Raw genomic sequence first — 18,767 nt, 5'->3', positions numbered from 1 at the left:
AGGTATGATGGTCTCAATGTAAAAGCAGTGCTTTACGACATGCATTATTCCGTGGGGTAGTAAAAGAAACATAGTTTTGATTTTACGTCCTCCCGGTGATTTTTGCCCGACCGCTCGTTACGGATGTCAGACTTCAGGATAAGGGATGTCCTAGATCAGAGCTGCAAACGTGACTTCTTCTCTTTTCTCTGCTATGCATCCCCTACCCTTTATATTCGCTTATTCACCATTCGTTCCTGTACATACACGACTTCTTTAACGTCTCTTCGATCTTCCCTTTCCACCCTCGTTAACTTCATCCCTGTGTTTTACAAAGGGACTTTTCTTATTCTCGATCTGGCATAAAAATCGAGATTGGTGGACAAGAAAAACGTCGGAGAATTTCAATTCTTTTCGTAGGAAAATTCTTTTACCTTCGGGATACTGATTTGGTCCAAACTTTGCGAAATCATATTCGAAATTTAGGAAAATTCTTCGTTAAAATGAATTTCGATGCAAATTCACCCTTATTTCGGAGAAATACGTGGTGCACCTCGAATGTTAACCCCTAACATTCCTAAAATTCGAAACATTCGGGGCTGATGCTTAATCGTGGCATTTGGCGAGGGTAGGAATTCAGTTGCCATCGAGTCGTCGTGACAGGGCATAGAAATCAAATGACCCAAAGTAATTCCGACTGCATCTCCAGACATTACTTCCCTCTGATCAATACCGTACGTCCTTCCTCTCGGCTAGAGAGACGCGTACGCGGTAACATCCGGACAGTAGCTCGCATCTCAAGGAGAGAGAGACGAGAAAGAAAGGAAGAAAGAAAAAAAGAGGAACGGGAGGAGAAAGGGATTTCGCGAGTCTGCGGTAATCGCGCTCACTCGCGAACGCGCCCCGTCTCTCTCCTCTTCTCGCCGGTTGCTTTTCACCCCCCGTTCTTTTTTTCCATCCCTCGAAAGCTTTCGCATGGAAGGGGGTACGGTTAAAAGGGGGGTCACGTGGAACGCCGTGAATACCGAGTGGGCGGATAGTACGACCAGCTAGAAGAGCATTGCGCGCGCAATGCTTTTGTGTGTGTGAACTCCACCACGCGAATAGAAATTGCACAAACACCCACGTACGACACGTTTTCTGTGTGCACCCTTTACGAGCACCTCTATGAGCATGCGTCTCGGTCACCGTTGGATTTTGCCTACGTACGTACACCCCCGTCCATAAGTAATGAGACATTTACTAGTTTTTATATTTAAATTAACAGAAATTAAACACCCGTGATAATTTATCATTTTCTTGTATACAATTTTTAAATTTCTTTATTAGAGTGTGATACCCCTTTTGCCATGACGATTGGTATTTTCAACGTTTATTCTCGGATTTTTGTCTGAAATTACTCTAAATATTTCCCAAAATCTTTTTTTAAATGTAGAGCACCAGCACGTCCCAGAATTCCTCAATGGGGTTGAAATTTAGTAACTGGAGGTAGGTATCGTCTTGATTTTACCTCTTCAGTTCGTTCTCCAGTATCTTTATGCAAGGCGAAAAATAAATAACTAAATCTGCCACGTATAATCCAGATTTATCCTAAAATGGTAAGATGTCTCGTGACTTATGAACGGGAGTGTACGAGCAATACACACATGCATCCCGATGGAACGATTTAAAGCAGGATAGTGGCGAGGAGTAGTCGTCCAGGAGTTGGTGGTGGTGGCTGGGTTCGTCTGACGGCGGTGGTGGAGGAGCTTCTGGGCTTCTCTCTCTCTGCTTAGGAGGATAGCTGGTGGTGGAGGAGGTGGAAAAGTAGTGGATAGAGAGGACGTAGCGGTTGTGGGTGGAGAGGGAGGTAGAGAATAGAGATCGGAGGAGATCTCCTCTTAGCCGACGGTGCAGCTTGTTGGAGCAGAGGAATAGAGAGGAGAGAGAGAGAGAGAGTGTGGAGAACGGATGGATGAGCGAGCCAGGACGTGGTGGAACGAGAAGGACGGAAGGATGCGGATAGGAGAAGAAGGAGAGGAACAGACGGGCGTGTAGGCGGACACCAGAGAGAGGAATTCCACGGAGGCGTGTCTTCCCCGGCGCACCAGGTGCAAAGGTGCGCGAACGCGACGTTGCCACGCCTTTTCCACGGGGTCGACGTGGCCCAGAACCGCACGACGTCGACGTCGACAGCCACGACGGCGACGACGACGATGACGACGACGACGACGAGGACGAGGACGAGGTCGACGTAATAACCGGTCCTCCTCGTCTAACGACGGCCAACGAACAACTTCCTGTCTTCCTCCCCTGGAACGTCTAGCTGGGACACATCCCCCTTCTCGTCTTCTCTTGCTTCTCCACCATTTCCTCTCCTATCTTCGTCTTCCTCTTACGCCGTACCACCTACTCCCCCTACCCCTTTCACCGGGGGTACTATGTTAACGGACGGGTCGCGTCCAAACCAACCATCCAGAATCCAGCTTCTGGTGTCAACGTCCCGAAGTTTCCACGGGCTTCTCTCCTGAATATGCACCTTCTACGTTTTAAGGGGGTGTGGGCGGGTTGAAGGGGGAAGATACGACGTTTCGGAGGCGAGAGGGAACAGCAGCAAGGTAGCAGAGGCATGCGAGATGGAAACAGGGGGTGGTCGGACGGAAGAGGTTGGGATTCTTTCTGTCTTCCAGGATGCTGCGAGTAGAATGCAGGATCACGATATTCAGCATCACGTAACGCGTACATCTACGTACCTTTCGAATGCAGGGTAAACAAAAATGGCGCGATCATGATGTGTCGTTTCGAAGTCGAATGATTTTCCTACCAGCTAAAAATTGTGAATCTTTTTCTTTCTTCTTCGAGATAAAGTAATCAGGATTCTTCGAAGTATAGTTAAACATCGTGAGAAGCTTTCTTGGAACGCGTGCCGCGTATGTCAATTAGATTTATACATTATAGATCGTCAAAAGGTGAATAAAGTATGGAACGAGGCGCGTAACTCGTCTGAATAGGGGGATAAAATAAATCGTTCCCAGGGAACGGGTATCGTGTTACGACTCATTCGTATTAGGAAATCGAGAAGGTGGAATTTAAGCTCGATAAACGTATTTAAAATAGTCGAAGTTTCCAAACACGGATCTGGTCGAGATCGATACTTGTATCTCGTTACATACGATCTCGGTGTTATTAATTATTCGCCATCTCGCTCGTTACCCTGCCGATTCCGTGAAACGTTTTAATTACGGTTTCGAGAGTGAAGAACGTTCTTTTCGACGACGATTAATTTAATCCCGCCCTTCGTTGAAAAAAATTATAAAAGACAAATATGAAGATAATGTTTCGTTTCAAAATTCTCTGAATTTAGGAGAGAAATTTGGTACGTCTCCTCGAGGGTTGCGTAAAGGGTTAAATCGAAGGAAGAAATGAATAACACTTGACCCGATTTCGCGATGAAATTTTTCCTTCGTCCTTGTTTCCCGAGAATTCGTGAGGAAAGTACAATAAGCGTTGCATCCTGCAGTATGCGACATTTCGCATCCCTGTAATCGTCCTCCCTTATTGCGTTCTCCTGCCGTTTGGCTCGATATCTTTGCTTGCTCCTTCTTGCTCCTTCCGTTTCACCGTCCTTCCATTCTCCATCACAGTCGCTTCCTCTCGTACGATTCTGCTTTCCACTTACACCCCCTTTCCACCTGACGACCGACTGTCTGTCTCTCCTTCTCTCTTTCCACTATTGCTGCTGCTTTCTCTCGCGATTCCATTTCTGCGTTGTTGAACTATAACTCTCTCTAGGAAGGCAGTGGCAGCTATTACGCCGGCTCCTAAGCTATTACGGCATCTGGGAAGCTCGTTGGTGGTGCACGCCGGGCGCTAGAGGAGGAACACCAAGGGGTACGTCGAGGTGGAAAGGGGTGGAGGGGCGTCGGGTTAGGTGAGGTGATGTATTGAGATCCCATTGTATCCACGGAATCCCCTAAGATTGCCAAACGACGTCCTCTCCCGCCTCGCTCTTCGCCTTCCATCTTCTAACGCCCACGCTCTGCCTCCTCTTCAACCCCCCCGACCACCACCCCCTTTCTCGCATAATACGTCACCCGGTGGAAAGTCGAGCCTTCGGTTCTACCTTTTCGTTCTCTGCTCTTCTATATTTCTCTTTTTCCATTTCCTTTTTTTACTCTTGTTCCACGTCCCGCCATCAGTCCCTTCTTCCTTCACCCCCTTCTCGCCTTTTTCTCCGGCGAACCTATGCAGATGCGCGTGCTGGAATATTCATGTCGCGCGACGGAAACAGAAAAAACAGCATCGTCGAAATCAACGTTCTCCACCACCCCCGACGATACCAACCCCCCTGGTTCTCTTCGTATGTGCCTCGATTCCGCTCCGGATTCTCTCGCTCTTTGCCCCTTCCTTTCTTCGTCGAGCATCTTTAATAATACGACGAGGCCGCAACCGCGTGCAGTATCGATAGCTCGCATAATGCCGAGCTGCTCTCTCGATATTGGCTAGGGTCGCGGCGGTGTAGGGAACGCAAAGCAGAGGAGAAAGAAAAGGGAGTTGGGATGAAAGGGCACAGTGCCGAGCGACAGATGCAAAGTAGAAGGAATTCGAATTCCTCTTTTTTTGCGCGAATACCCACCGGTTCAATAACAATCTTTATTATTTTAACGACCCACACTGTTGGTCCACCTTCTTTGATGAAGAGGATCGAATTATTGATTAGATGACAGCTATTTCCTCGAATTATTTTTGTTCCCTGATAGTGTCCTTAAAAATGTCTTTTTGTTATCGTTATTTATTGCGAGTATCTCCTTGAAGAGAAACGTTTCTCATGTCATCTCGATCAATAAGACGTTACATAGACCTCGTGTACAAAGAGGGAAGCTAACATTATCCGAAGAGAGCAATTTAGTTAAAAATAACGCGATTACTGCACTACTATTCGAGTGATTTTGCATAATGCATGCTCCCATTGGATATTCCGTCGTGGCTCGGCTATGTCTCTAACGCAACATCAATCGCGTTGGAATATTTGCGATACAACGAGCATTATTATTACCTCTGACGCGCGTAGAAATAGGATTCTTTATCAGAAATAGACTTTATAAAAGTTTACCAACTATACCTTGACGCCTTTTACAAAACGCGAAGAAAATAACGTAGAGACGAGCACTTAGACCTGCATTTCCTATCGATTTAAAGTTGCATAAGGTTGCAAGGATGGTCATAATGCACGCGAATAGTTCTTGTTCGGTTGATGACGAACGAGTAGGCAGATTTTAATTGGCGATCGGCCAATCTGCACCTCGATACACAACCTAGTACAAATATCGACGATGTCGAGGTAGCAGTGGCAGCGGTCAACGCAAATGCAATTTGCGTATCCTCGCCCCTTCTACCAAGGCCATCGGCGACGGGGTTGTAGAAGGGATGATCGATATTTGGTAAATATTTGTGGCGAGTCGAAACAACAGAGCTCGAAAGGACTAGCTCACTGCGGGTATAGAACGCAGGATGTTTGTTTCGCGATCCAAATTCCATTCGGTGGAAAATCGCGTGGGAGAGTTGGCGTCATACATGCGAACACCCGGAGCGGAATGTTGATCGCGACCGGTGGCCGATGCATCGTTTGTCGCGGAAAAAACGTACGTCATCGTTGCTATTTCCGCCCTATGCGTGACAGTCGTGGCTGGACATCGATCGCGTTTCGCAGAGGTCCGTAACCTTCGATTTAAATTATTCCGATCGTGCAAAGGTTAGGGACAAACGATGACGCTTCGAGCATCGTTCGAAATCTTAAGGGCTTTGTTTAACGAGCGACGGGTATCGTTGGAAATTTTTCAATTCGCGTAAGGAGAAAAAGAGTTGTTTAAAATGATCGGTTATGTAATATAATTGAACGATCCCGTGTAAAGCTGCAGAACAAGTGGAAGAGGAACATATGCCGGGATTGTTTATTCGCGTATCTGGTCCGGGGTTTAAGCCACCGCGAAGCATAAAAATAAATATCTATCGGCCATGTGTTTATTCGGTGTTGTCGGATATCGCTGTATACATAGCAACTTTATCGTTGTCGCTGTAACACTCCAGGCAGAAGGTACGAGTTTTAATGGAAACGGCCAGGATTTCTCTGTTAATCGAACCCTGGATCTGTCGCAACGGTGACGCGCGGAAAAATCCACGCACGAAAAGACAAATGGAAAGCTTGAACGAGAAATAAAAACAATATTTGTACTCGCAAAGAACGCAACCAGCTGAAGGATTTCGTTTCGACGAGCTGGCGATTAAACGAACGGGCCGAATGATTGCGTCCAATCAGTCTTTCTTAAGGACTTTCCCCGAGACAATCGGCGGAAAAGGGGTGGAAAATGTCTACCGGAAAATACGAAACCGTGAAGAAGGAAAAGGCAAATCCTTGGAAAGTTCTCGCGGAAGCGGCACGATAAAGCCGTCAATTTTCACCCTCAATACCGTTTGTCTCTTGAAAGAAAGGAAAGCAAGCAGAAGCGGCGTGAAAGGGAAGAAGAGAGGAGGAAAGGAAGAGGACGAGAAAGGAAGAACCCATCGGAAAGGAGAAGACATTTATTACGACTTTAACTGGACTTTGTGTTTATTCAGCGACTGTTGCTCCCGCTTACCGTCGCCTCTTCTTCATCTCCTCTTCTTGGATTGGAAGCGCCACAACACCAAAGACAGACACTTTGGTACACCGAACGTCGACAGGACGGTGCCTTCCGACGCGAGAAATTCTTGGCACGTACGGTGACCGTTCCAACTGCCGTGGCGTTCTTCTTCAACCCCTGTCACACGAGCCGAGTCTCTTCTCACCCTCGATCCCAGAGAATCTTTCACTTTATCCACCGTGGACACCGATCCGGCAAACTCTCTCCCGGCCAGCACGCGTTTCGTCCTCTTTCCGTCCTCTTCAACCCTCTGAATATCATTCCGCGAACGTCTACTTGCATCCCTTTTCGCTCTCGTCAGGAGAAACGACGTGTCCGACCGACGAGACGTTTCGAATGTTTGCCACGTCTGATTCTCGCCTCGTCAGAGCCGACGCTCTTTGATTTATCTTGATCGGAAAGGCTGCTCTGAGGACACTTTTTTGCGTTTCGCACTCGCCTCCAGCTGGTTGCTCTGCAAAATCATCGTGCTACCGATCATCCAGTCACGGGCGCTTTTATGATAATTCAACAGCCTACGATTCACTGTTCTTTTTCAAGTATCGTTTCAATAACGCTAACGTTTGCCGTTCGCTAAAGTTAGTTCTATTCGGCCAATGCTCGCCGAAGAGAAACTAGAGTGTCGAGCAGAGTAACCGGAGCGATGCGGTATTAGATTGCACCTGCACGAATCGCATCAGCAGTAGCTGACTCGATGTTTTCGAGGGTATCGGGTATTTAGCGTGTCCCCGGTACAATCTGAAATGGTAGCCACTGCAGGTAGAGGCAAGGGGGAGGATGAGGATCAGCGAAATCGATGACTCGATTGCAGAAAACGATCTCGTCACGTAGACCAGCCCATCGGTGTAAACATTCGGAAAAGTAAGCGAACGAGAAGTCGACGATGGAATATCCGTCGTCGCCGTCTAAACGGAAGAAGAGGCAAAGTAAAGACAATCGCGCACAATTGGCACATGAAATTTAAAGAAGCAAGGGCGAACCGACGCGGATGGAAGGGCCAGTCGCTCACTCAATATACCAGCGCTGCTGTTCGAGCCCTTATTCTTTTCTCTTTCTTCCAGCTCGCTGGAAATTTACATTTCCTCCCTCCTGCCTGGAACTGTCTGTTTATCCCGCTTTCTTTTAAAGAGCCGCTGGTGGCTACCCCCTACCACCGTTTCTCGAACCCCTGAATTCTAACCTCTCACCCCTCTCTTAGAATTCGTTCAGTTTCTTTCTTTCCTTCTGTCTCCGTCTTTCCTTCGTCGTCGTCCTTCTTCTCCATGAACCCGCACAGCACCTCATCTTCCGCTATACAGAGACAATCCTCCATTTACGGCGAGATTACGCTTCGTTGGCCGATAATCGAAAATATGCCATCGAATAACGCCCCGGAATTATTTGTAGCCTCCTCCCGCCTCGCTCTCCTCCCGCTGATGAGAGACAATCGGCCGCGAAAGAGGGTCGCGCGAGATCGCAGTTCGCGGAGGAAAGATCCTTTTATTTCTTTCCTATCGTTGCTGCGAAAAGACTTTCGATGCACCGAATATCTCAGGGAGCGATGAAAATTTGAAAATACAAAGTTTTCGTATAAAGAAGTTGATAAATATTCCAATTGGTGAAATTTTCTTTTTTCCTCCGCTTCGCCGAAGGGTGGCTTCGGTGTTCGGAGCGCGGACGGCGGTGCAGGTTGCTCGGTCGGTTTATTAAAACATTCAATTTCGTATATTACGCATTCGTTACTCTTATCTGTAGCAACGAGGAGGGTGCGCGTTTCGGTTCGAGGATGGGAGGATCGCGAAGCGGTCGAATCGGGACGTGTCGTTTCGAAAACGTCGCTCAATAAACGAAAGAGGGATCAGCATTCGCGGCGGGACGTAATCCGTGGATCAGATGCCGAAATCAGCGGGTAATTGACGCAATTTCTTCCCCCTCCCTCTGCTCTGCCTCTCGCCCTACGAGGATTTCTCCGAGTGTAAGCTCGAGAGGAAGAAACCGACGGAGTAAGAACGATGGAAATCGAGAACGAGAGGAGGAAGACAAAAAAAGAAGAAAAACAGAAAATAAAGGATAGACTCAGACCACAATCTCTTTTTCTCGAGTCTCAGTGGCGGGTTTAAGCGCAGACTCTAAAAGCCAGCCAAGTCTGGGCCGCGGAAGAAGCGAACCTTTAATAAAGAGCTTAAGCGAGCTAAATAGAAACATTTTTCCGTCGGCTTCACTCGCCTTGCTTCCCGAGTCTTGGCTCCGTTGCAATGAAATGAGTCGCGGCTGCTCGTGCATAAGTAATCCGCAGATGAAGGTATTCCAACCCCTATTCCGTCACCCCCCCCTACGCCTTGAGCTTCCTCTGCCAGGGCTACTGAGTCGACGTATATCGCTCTTGATTCTTCAAAATCGACCCTGTATTTTCAATTTATTCCACTGTGCACTTGAAAGTCATCGTTTAGTTATTTTTCAAGTATTACCCTATGATACTTTCTAAAATTTTTAAATATTAAAGACTCGATTTACTATTTATATAATTTTTAAAAATTTAAGAATATTCACGGTATCTTTGTGCTTTTCGAGTCACCCTATAAATGTTTTAAGAAGGAAAGAAAAAAGATAATGGTTCTCCGAGAAGAGGGTAAAGAAAGAATCTTTAATCATCCGGTTAAATTTTTCTCTTGACGTTTCATGGAACAGAATCCATGTGTCGTTGGTCTTTCGATGGTAGCGTGGGTGGTTAGGAGGGTTTTCGGTCGTTTATAGCGGAAGCCACTCGATGGGGGAAGGATTCGGTAATTATTCGCCATAGGCTTGAAAAATTGCCACCTAATCCCGAAATCGATAGTCCCGACAGAGAACGCGCGAGTGTAAGGATCCCCCCATCGCTTCGCGCACGTATCAGTTTTTTTTTTTCTCCTCCACTGGAAATAAGGGGGTGAAAGAGCGACGCGGTCGGCGTCTTCCTCTTTTCTTCTTCTCCTTCCCGGTGAGACGGTGCCGTATTATGAAGATAATGTATCGATATCGTAATAAGGGAATGATTGGATACGTCGACGACGCCTGATATATTCATCGGCAACCCCCTAAAATTCACCCCTTCCAAGGGGCTCGCAAACCCGCCACTGTCTCGCGTTTGCGTGGACTATTATTCATGTAACGTATGGGGCTTTGCGAGGTGTCTGGGTTATATCTTTGGGACGGTAAGACGCCATTTTTTCGATGAGACATTGCCGGTGTAACGAAAGATGGAGGATGGTGGTTGGTGGCTGACAAATCGTCTGGAAATTTGTCGAGCGATGTTCAAAATATTTCTACGAATGAGAATATTTGCAATTTTTATTAATCCATTAATTAATCGGCAATTTTCAAAATGTCCAAATATCGTATAACACGATGACTTCTCACCGTCTTCCAAGCGGATCCGTTGCATAATGAACGAAGTTCCCCGAGCAGCACCGCTGTCTAGAAAGCTACAAATCCGAAATTCGTATCAACGAAACTCGTCTGACTCCCTTCGCCTTTCCCACGGACTCTTCTCTGACATCGGTGCACCCTCACACGGCCTTCCATCCGACCTGCACATTTTCCGTACAAGATGCCGGGGATTAAACGTGGAACGAACGATCCTTCCCCTTAATCGGCTCGTCTCGCGATCTCGCGAACGATGTATAATTTATAAAACGGCATTAAATTGTCTATATCTTACGCCGAGTCTCGTTTCTAACTCGTGACGCTTCGTTGCTCTGCGGGGAGGGTGAGGTCGAAGAGTGTGCGTGCACGGGTAGTTCTCGAGGGGTGGTACAGTCGGAAGAAGGACATATTAGCTCGACTTAAGGCGTGGCGTAATGATCTCCAGGCGAAACCGTCTTATTCCAAGCTTCGCTGGCTCGTGCAGCCGAATTCTACGGGGTGGTTTTGTTGGGTGGGAGGGTTGCGGGCACTCGGCTGAAAATAAGTGCGAGTTTCAGGCACCGCTGATTGCGAACCGTGACTCTTCGCGATGCTCCCGGCTCGGTATAAAGTAATGTCTCTTCAGAGAAGAAGAAAGAGGGTGAGGTTTGAACGCGGTCGGTCGGGTTGGAGGGTAAGCTTTAAAATCGGCGTCAAACGCGAACCCACCCTCGCCGCAAATTTTTATTCATTGACACTACACGGCTGAGCACCCTCCAACCATCCAGTCTAAAAAGACGGTGCCTCGAGTGCTTCGGTTTTTCTTCGCTCTCGTTGCGCGATATTGGGGTTCCTTCAGGATCTTAGGGGTATTATTCAAGTTATATACTGCTCTTATTTGGTTGCTATTAAACGGAGACAGGAGAGATGAATATTTACTGTTTATTATTATTTGTCACTCGGACATACTAGAGAGGGATGATTTCAGTTGTTATTCATTTTTTAAATTCCGAGGATTCTTTCTTTATACGTTCGGATAGATAAACGTGTATACGTGTATCGACAGCGGGCTGAATAGCTGGCAAATTGGGGCGAAGGGGATGAAGTTGCGAGTCGAAGGAAACTCGGGAAACTTCATAAATCACGGTAGGGACGTGCGAGAGCCGAAAGTGGCCACGCACGATCGCAAATGTGCGAACGCCCGTGTGCTTCCGGGGGGAATACACACAGATACAGAGCCCTGGGTGCTTATTTACTCTAAAAGGTAAAAGGGAAAAACCGAGCGGCCGACTGTCCATCCATAGCTCGCTGGTAGGACTCGAAGGCTGACCGTTCTCACAGTAAATATATCGAAGTGAATTGCAACTTCGTCCCTAATCCGACCCAAAACCCTGTGCTCGAGACTTGATCCATGGAGCCGCACTAAATTCGCGGTGAATTTATAAGGTCCCGTGTCGTCTTTGCTCGGAAACAACCATACTTACCATGGCACGCTATAATTTTGAATATTTAGGTATAAATAAAAAGAATCAGATCATAGAGGGTTAATTTTTTTATTATTTTTCTTCTGCACAAAATACAAGAGAATTTTTATAGAAATAAAGATACAATTCGAAGGATGAACATTTCAGATGATAAAGCGATCGTCAGTCGGCGTACATTCATCACCCTTGCTATTCCGAATAGATCAGGCAACCTTGCGACGTTTCAAACGCGTTTCTTGCATGAGAATTCACCGCCCCGTTGATATTTCATCGTAACTGTGGCACGGATAAGTGGTCCCGAGGACAGCTCTTTGGTAGCACGTTTTAACGAACGTATAATTAATCCTATTGCGTTAAAATGATAATGACAGGGTTTTATGCGTCGCAAACAGGACGAAAAAGGAAACAATCGTAAGGTATATCCGTATATGCGTGGAAAGCCGAGTAAACCTCTTAAGCTTAACTGTAAAGCGTCCAAAGTTACCTTTTAGTGGGTGATTAGCAAAACCGAGCTCACCTTTCCAGCGGCCAATTACAAGAGATTCCGAAATAATCCTATTATCTACATTAGCTCATTATTGCATAACTGTATCACATCGTACTCGTCCGCTTAGTCCTCTAACCAACTCGTTCCTACGATTCCTATAAATATCTATTTCTCAAAGCTTCGTCGAACTGATATCGTCCGTTTGTAACGAACCACCCTCTGTTTCATTCGATCCTTCGCGTTACACATTTCCAACGGTATCACGAAGGAGAAGGATATCAAACGGTATATCGCGTTCTTCATCGAATTACCGTTTCCACGTTCCCTCGAATAGAATTTCGACAACAGCGTGTATCGGATCGCGTCTTAGCAAGGAAGGGTCCTTCTCGTAGCCAGACGAGGATTTGCTGGTCACCGAAAAGCTTATCCGAACCGACGGAGATTTTATTTAGATCCCGGGCTATAAATGCGAAACGTTTCGAGGAGGCCGGTGGCCGGCCAATCAAGACAGAGGGGTAAGATCGCGTTGAAGGGTGTTAGAGAGGACTGCTATCCGATGTCCACACCTCTGTTGTCAGCTAATGTCCGGCCATTGTAAGGGGTCGCTCGTAAGCGTACCGAATCTTCTTCGGAAGGTGTTGGAATGTGCGACGCGAAGGAGGAGGGCGGAGAAAGGAGAAAAAAGAAAAGGGAACGAAGATGGGTGAAGTCGAGGCGTATTAGTGAGAGACTTTCACAGATTCCAGTAGCAACCGAGCAACCCCTAACCCGTGGAAACGTTAGACACCCTTGGTGGCTATCGGCTGACGGCAATCCGGCTAAATCTCTTCCACCATAAACGGCTAAACAAAGAGGTCCATTCTTCAGGACCAGCAACCCCATGGCTGACCAGTGCCGTCCATGCGACCCGACCGACCTGCCCACTATCCTTATCGGCCTCTGTCCACCACTTACGATCATCCATCTGGATCTCTTTCTTTCACCGAGCGAAAAGCTTCGACCGAAGAGATAGTTCCTCTTCCCTGTCATTGTTCCGCAGGATTTTTTCGCGATACATTCTCACCCTTAAGGCTGTCGAAACGTCGCCGGATCGATGGATTCGTAGTACGAATTTCATCTGCAATAAAATGGTAAATTCAAAATAAATTTGATCGGTAATTTAGGTTACGTGTGTGGGAGTTCGAAAAACCACCACGAAGAAGGCTACTCAAAACGTATCAGCAGCCAGGTTTCCAACAGCGACCAGCATCGCATTTTTCTCCGGTTGATTTATCACGGTGGCGATTAAGGGAACGGCCGGGAGAAAAGCGTTCGACCTTAGCGAACGTCGATCCGTGCTCTCGACGCGGTTCGATCGGCTAATGGCCTCCTGTAGACATTAACATTGACGAAGAAGTCGACCGCGTTTACGCGAGCGTAGCGTTAATTTGCCTTTAAGCTACCAGTCTTCGCCCATCCCCGTCTTTCCACACCCCTCCAGACCTCCTCTATTCGTGCCGATGGTTCTCTTGTTAGCATACTTATCATCCGGCCGTGGAATTAAGAACGAGCGAGGTGTCTGGGGGTGTGAAAGTACCGAGAAGAGTCGCGAGGGTAGAGAAAGACGTTAAGGGTGAATGTCGTACGGAAGAGAGAGGGAAGTACCGGGGCGGGCTGTTGATAATATCAGCTCCGAACAGAGTAGAACGGGTATTGGCTGGCGGACTATTGTCGGAATAATGTTGATTGGATTCAAGACCGAAGGCATTAATCTGCCTTCTTTTATTATGGACCCGAGAGGGGCGATCTTAACCTTCCATTCTCTCTCTATCCTTGCCGAATTGATACTCGCGCCAGCTAAGAGACTTCCACTTTCTTTACGCCCACCCCTTTGCTTTGTTTCTTCGATCAACAACAAGCTTGGTAAACCTTATTCAAGGTTCGTTCTACGAAATGAACTTTTTGTAGGCGTTTAGTGGAGGGGGAGAAGGATTTCGGGTCGGGGACCGCTAGGTGGCGACGAGATGATCGATGGATCAGTGTTCTCGCTAGCGGTCGCCCGGCATGCAGTTCAAATTGCGGTATGATAGGTGTCTGGGGCAAGGATCGTCTCTTGTCTTTTTCTCCCCTCTCCTACATTTTAAAGAATATTTTCTTGTCATCCAATTATTTGCGAGAATAACTTTCCTTCGTGCGAAGCAGCGTTTCTTTAACAGATATGGTTATCAAAAACTGATATCCATAGTTTTCGATGCGAAACGCTATCGTCCAAGGAAAACGTCGAAGAAAAGGAACGGGGAGGACACGTTGGGAGACAGTGGCAAGGGAACAACGTTTCGGGAAACCTATAAAGATGTGTTTTACGAGGGCAGATAATGCGATGAAAGATGCGAACGGCGGCCAGTCATGCTTAAAGAGTGTGTGTAACCGGACGATCCTCTTCCCTTCTTCTTTCACCGGTCCCGTCTAACCCGCGCGGTTTCGCGGCCTTTCAACGGAGGGTTAAAGAAGGGGCGAAACGGGCTTACTCCTCGGCCATAATATATCAATTTCGTATTCTAATGTCCAGGGCGGTTAATTCAAAAAGCGTCGACGCTGCGGAAACCTAAGCGGTCGTGGCTGTTCTCGCTTCCTGTAGGGTGACCACCGCCCTTCGTGTTCGCTCCTCTCTATCTTTCTCGCCGGCCAAGAAATAAGGGTGGACGGGAATAGTTCTGATTCCCGTTCGCAGACTCTTTGTCACGTATGCGCCGCTGATACGCGCGAGTTTCGCCATCAAAGCTCGCTCCTGTCCTGGATAATTGGGGGAACGGCTGTTTGCGGTCCCGCGGGGATGCTCTACCGTCTCGGAAATTCAGAATGACGTACAATCTTCGAAGTCGACGCGAAATTGCACGCGAAAGGACTAGCTGGACGATCGTCCAAGGGTTTGATTGTTTGTCTTTAATTGACCGTGATAGGATTTGGTAAGAACAAGTAATATCATCATTGTAACATCATGTAATACTATGTGATCGTAGGTAGAACTACTTTGAAAGTTAGAAAAAAGCGATGAGTAATCTGTAGTAAAATTCGTCGGTGGAGTCGAGTGACATAAACTGCGTCGTGGATGGCCGCTTTATAGTCTCGTAATTTTCATCGTAACCGCGGCGGAACGATGCCGCCACGTTGTCCCTCCACCGGCATTGGCCGATCCTCTTGTACAACAGACGGAGAAAGAGACGGCAGTGTCACGGGGATGAGGGACGAAAAAAAAAACAAACAAAAGACGAGAGAGACGGAGAGAGTCCTTGGAGTGGCGCGAACTATTAAAAAGCGCGCGTCCGCTCAAATTTTCGCCGGTAGTAAATTACCCTAAAAAAGAAATAACCGTTGGATTCGACCACTCTCCGCCTCTGTCACCCTGCCGCTTTTCATCCCCCCCCTGCCGCTCTTCTCCTTTCCAAGCCTTGCTTCCTTCTCCCCGCGGTCGAGTTTCAACCCCCTTGGACGTCCAAGTGCGCTCGCTTCGAGAGATCGTCGGTCTCTCTTTTCTAGGGGTAAAAAAAAACCCCTCTCGACGAGGAACACCGCGGTCTCAGATAAAAAATTAGCCGGAGTTGCAAACGTTTCCACCTTAAATCATATATTTATCGCGACATTAATTCAACCCTTTTAGGTACCCTTTTTTTCCCGGCCTCTACCCACGGAGCACCGAAAACGCCTCCGTTCTCGCTGACCCCCGTCCCATCGAGAGCCTCTCTTTTTCCACGATCCCTCTTTCTTCATCTTGCTCGCGCGACCAACGACGTTCCCGTTAGTCCCGTCGCTAATTTCTCAGATTCGAGTATTTTTATGTACCGTCGCGCGAACCTGACGGGGGTAAATCCTCTCGTTTATTATTTAGAAGGGGAGACACGCGTGTTTGTGCAAGGGTGCCCGTACGGCAAGGGTGATGGTCATAGCTACACACACATACAGGCAACCGCGGGAAGACAAGCGTTTACCTTGTCCTTCTCTCCTTTTTGATGGGGATATACGATCTCGTTATCTCTTCTTACTTCGACTGCCGGCGATTATCCTTCTTTACGCTCGGTTTACTCGATCGTACCACCCACACCGTCGAACCGCCCGCGTTCCCGAGGATGGTATACAGCTTCGTTCTTAACCCTTGTTGCCTCTGTTCCGGGACACCCTGTTCTTTGGTTTTAATTTTTAACCCCCCTTCCCATGGCGGTCGGATTATCCTGTATCTCGTTAATTGCTCAAAGGACACAGGTCTCCCAGTCGACACAGAATATATATTCAACTTGATTTTACAACGAAACAACTGTAGTCACCTCGAAGGGTTAATTTCTGATCGTTCTGGATAATCGGTACCTCAGCCTGAACTCCTCCGCTTTTTTTTTTTTTGTAAAGCATATCCAAGTGAGGGTTCTACGCTCTTGCATCGTGTAGTAACCAAACACCATCGGGTTCACGAGAACGCATTACTCACAATGAAATAGGAAACGAGACGTATATGTACCTTGGAACCCCAGCGCAACGGTTGTTTACTTAATAAATACATATTTAGTATACGCCACGTATACAAGGCTGGCCAGCCGGCTGCGCCTATTTTTGCCCCCAGTTTTGTTGTCATAGGACTGGGCGATGGGTCCGTGGCTCCCCTCGTTGAACCACCGTTGGGTCACGAGGATACACCTAGCCGTTCGACAATGGAACGGCCAAAGCCGAGGATTTGCCTCGGAATAGTTCCGATAGGACTAGTATCGTAAGCTTAATAAAGTCGCTCATGGAATTTCTCTTCATCCCCTATCCGGTCACCGCGCTACGAGGGTTCATTCGAAGGGGTACTCGCATAAATTGAACATTATTCTCAATGCCTTCAAGTTTTAACTGATCGATCGCGTATAACACAATGCTAGCTAGCCAGAAATGAAATAATTCTTGACGTATCGAACGAAAAAAAAAAAGAAAAATAATGAAAAGATTATACATACATATGTTTTTGAAAGCGTACAACTGCAAGGCGTACAATTGTCGTGTGCTTGAAATACGAGTGAAAGGAATATATTTAAGGACACGCCGTTTCGAGGAATATTTCGTCCCCCATTTCCGGTTCGCCTATACAAACTTGAGCCGGTGGTTCAGGTTGCGTCAGGCAACACGTGTACACACGTATTTACGGAACGACCGTGTGTGCGGGGTACCTCCTCGCGTTCATGTGTATCCAGTCAACGAAAGAACGGAATATTCATAGTTTATTAGTAAGTCCGTGGAATCGAACCGTTCGAGTGTACCTAAGAAAGTCACAGTCACCTCGCCTCCACTGGTTCTCGAAAAAAAAAGAAGATATTTATTCTTCGAATCTTAGTGTCCTCGGTATCTTCTTCGGACGTGTGCTCCAAAAAAAAAAAAAAGAAATTTAACCGTAGAACGTTCGATCCGTGTTCATCCCCGAGGTATCCAAGGCACTGTCGTAAAAATGAATTCCGCGGAGACGAGTTTAACGAAACGCGAATGGCGTCGGTGTCTCTCAGCTGGTCGTAACGAAGACGAGCGTCGGAAAGTTAGGCGTCGCGTCGAGCCGTGCGACGATGTGTAATGTTCGAGCGGAGACGAGCATATGGGAAGACAAGAAGAGAAGGCAAAGCAAGAGAGGCCAGGCCAGGGCAAGCCAGACGCGTTTACAACGTGGCCCGGTACATATGATGTACTGGTTTGCCTGGCGGCGGTGGGGTCAGCGACGTGACGAAGGGTGGGTGTTACAGCGGAGCAAGAGGGGCACAGCCCGAGGACACGGGGTTGGGGAGGAGAGGCGAAGGATAAAACGTGGAGGGGAAGATGCCGACAGAGAAGGTAGGGCACAGAAACGAAGAGTAGAAGACGCGGCGTTAGGGGAGAGGGAAGAGAGCTGAAAGCAGGCCTGTTGGTTGGTTTCAACTATATTTGTTTATATTTACACAATAAGCAACAGCCTCGCCGGTTGGGCTGCTTGGTATGCCTGCGCCGGTTTTAGTGTTTAGTCCTCGCTACTCGGCCGACGCGTGAACGTTGATTTTCGTCTTTACCGGTGTCGTTTGCGTTTCCTCTTCCTCCTGCACCCCCCACTTTCTCTTCGTTCTCCTTTTATCCACCCGCTTCGTCTTATTCACTTTATCACACAGTGGGTTCTCTCTTTCTGTTTTTCCACCTTGCCGTTTCTCGCCACGTTTTGACGGCACCTTTGCGTCCACGTGCGCACCACCGCTCCGTGTTTTCACCCTGCGAACGCGCGCTCACGAAGGTTGAACGAACGAACCGACGCGATTCGATGAAACGTTTAACCCGCGCGATCGTTGCGCGACAGTTCGGTGATCCGCTTACTTCCGGTATGCCGATTACTCGCCGGTGAAGTGCTACGTCTCCGCGAGTGCCTCTATTCACATGGAAACTTCTTGACCATCCCCTTTTTCGTCTTCTTTTATTCTTCGCTCCGAGTGTATCGTACAGTGTGTGTGAAAAAAAAATCGTCCTGTTTCGAGAGGAACAGGTTAGGTTAGGTTTAAGTTAGGTTTCCTGTGCGCGGTTTCTTCAAGACGTTTCTCATGAATTTCGAGCTGACTATCGGCAGACTGAGATCGGGGACCAAGGAGTTTTCGTGAAGTAAGTGTCCAATAAGTTTGCCGATTATTTCGGACAGTTCAGTGGTGGTCGGTTAGAAATGCAAGCGTAGAATATATTATTAGCCGAACATTGTTGCCTTAGCCTGGTGTGTATGGCATCACATGCGTCAGACGTGATCTAAAATTGTTCCTCGGGACGAGGGTAATATATCGGATAACAAAGCACATTTCG

At 47.6% G+C, this 18,767-nt stretch overlaps 1 protein-coding gene across 18 annotated transcripts in view; it reads left to right on the top strand.

The window, feature by feature from the left end:
• Nucleotides 1–18,767, top strand: part of LOC114872712 (forkhead box protein P1-like) — a 177,892-nt gene that overhangs the window by 85,683 nt on the left and 73,442 nt on the right. The window contains exon 1 of one of the 18 annotated variants that reach the window (XM_029180234.2): nt 17,972–18,575. The exons of the other annotated variants lie outside the window; for them this stretch is intronic. The gene's annotated coding sequence lies outside the window, so the exon portion shown is untranslated. Of the gene's footprint in view, nt 1–17,971; nt 18,576–18,767 lie in introns of those variants that run through there. 18 annotated transcript variants of the gene reach the window in all.

This window comes from Osmia bicornis, chromosome 14 (genome assembly GCF_907164935.1).
Source record: "Osmia bicornis bicornis chromosome 14, iOsmBic2.1, whole genome shotgun sequence".
NCBI lineage: Eukaryota > Metazoa > Arthropoda > Insecta > Hymenoptera > Megachilidae > Osmia > Osmia bicornis.
The sequence above is the reverse complement of the archived record's forward strand: the minus strand, read 5'-3'. Positions and strand labels throughout refer to the sequence as shown.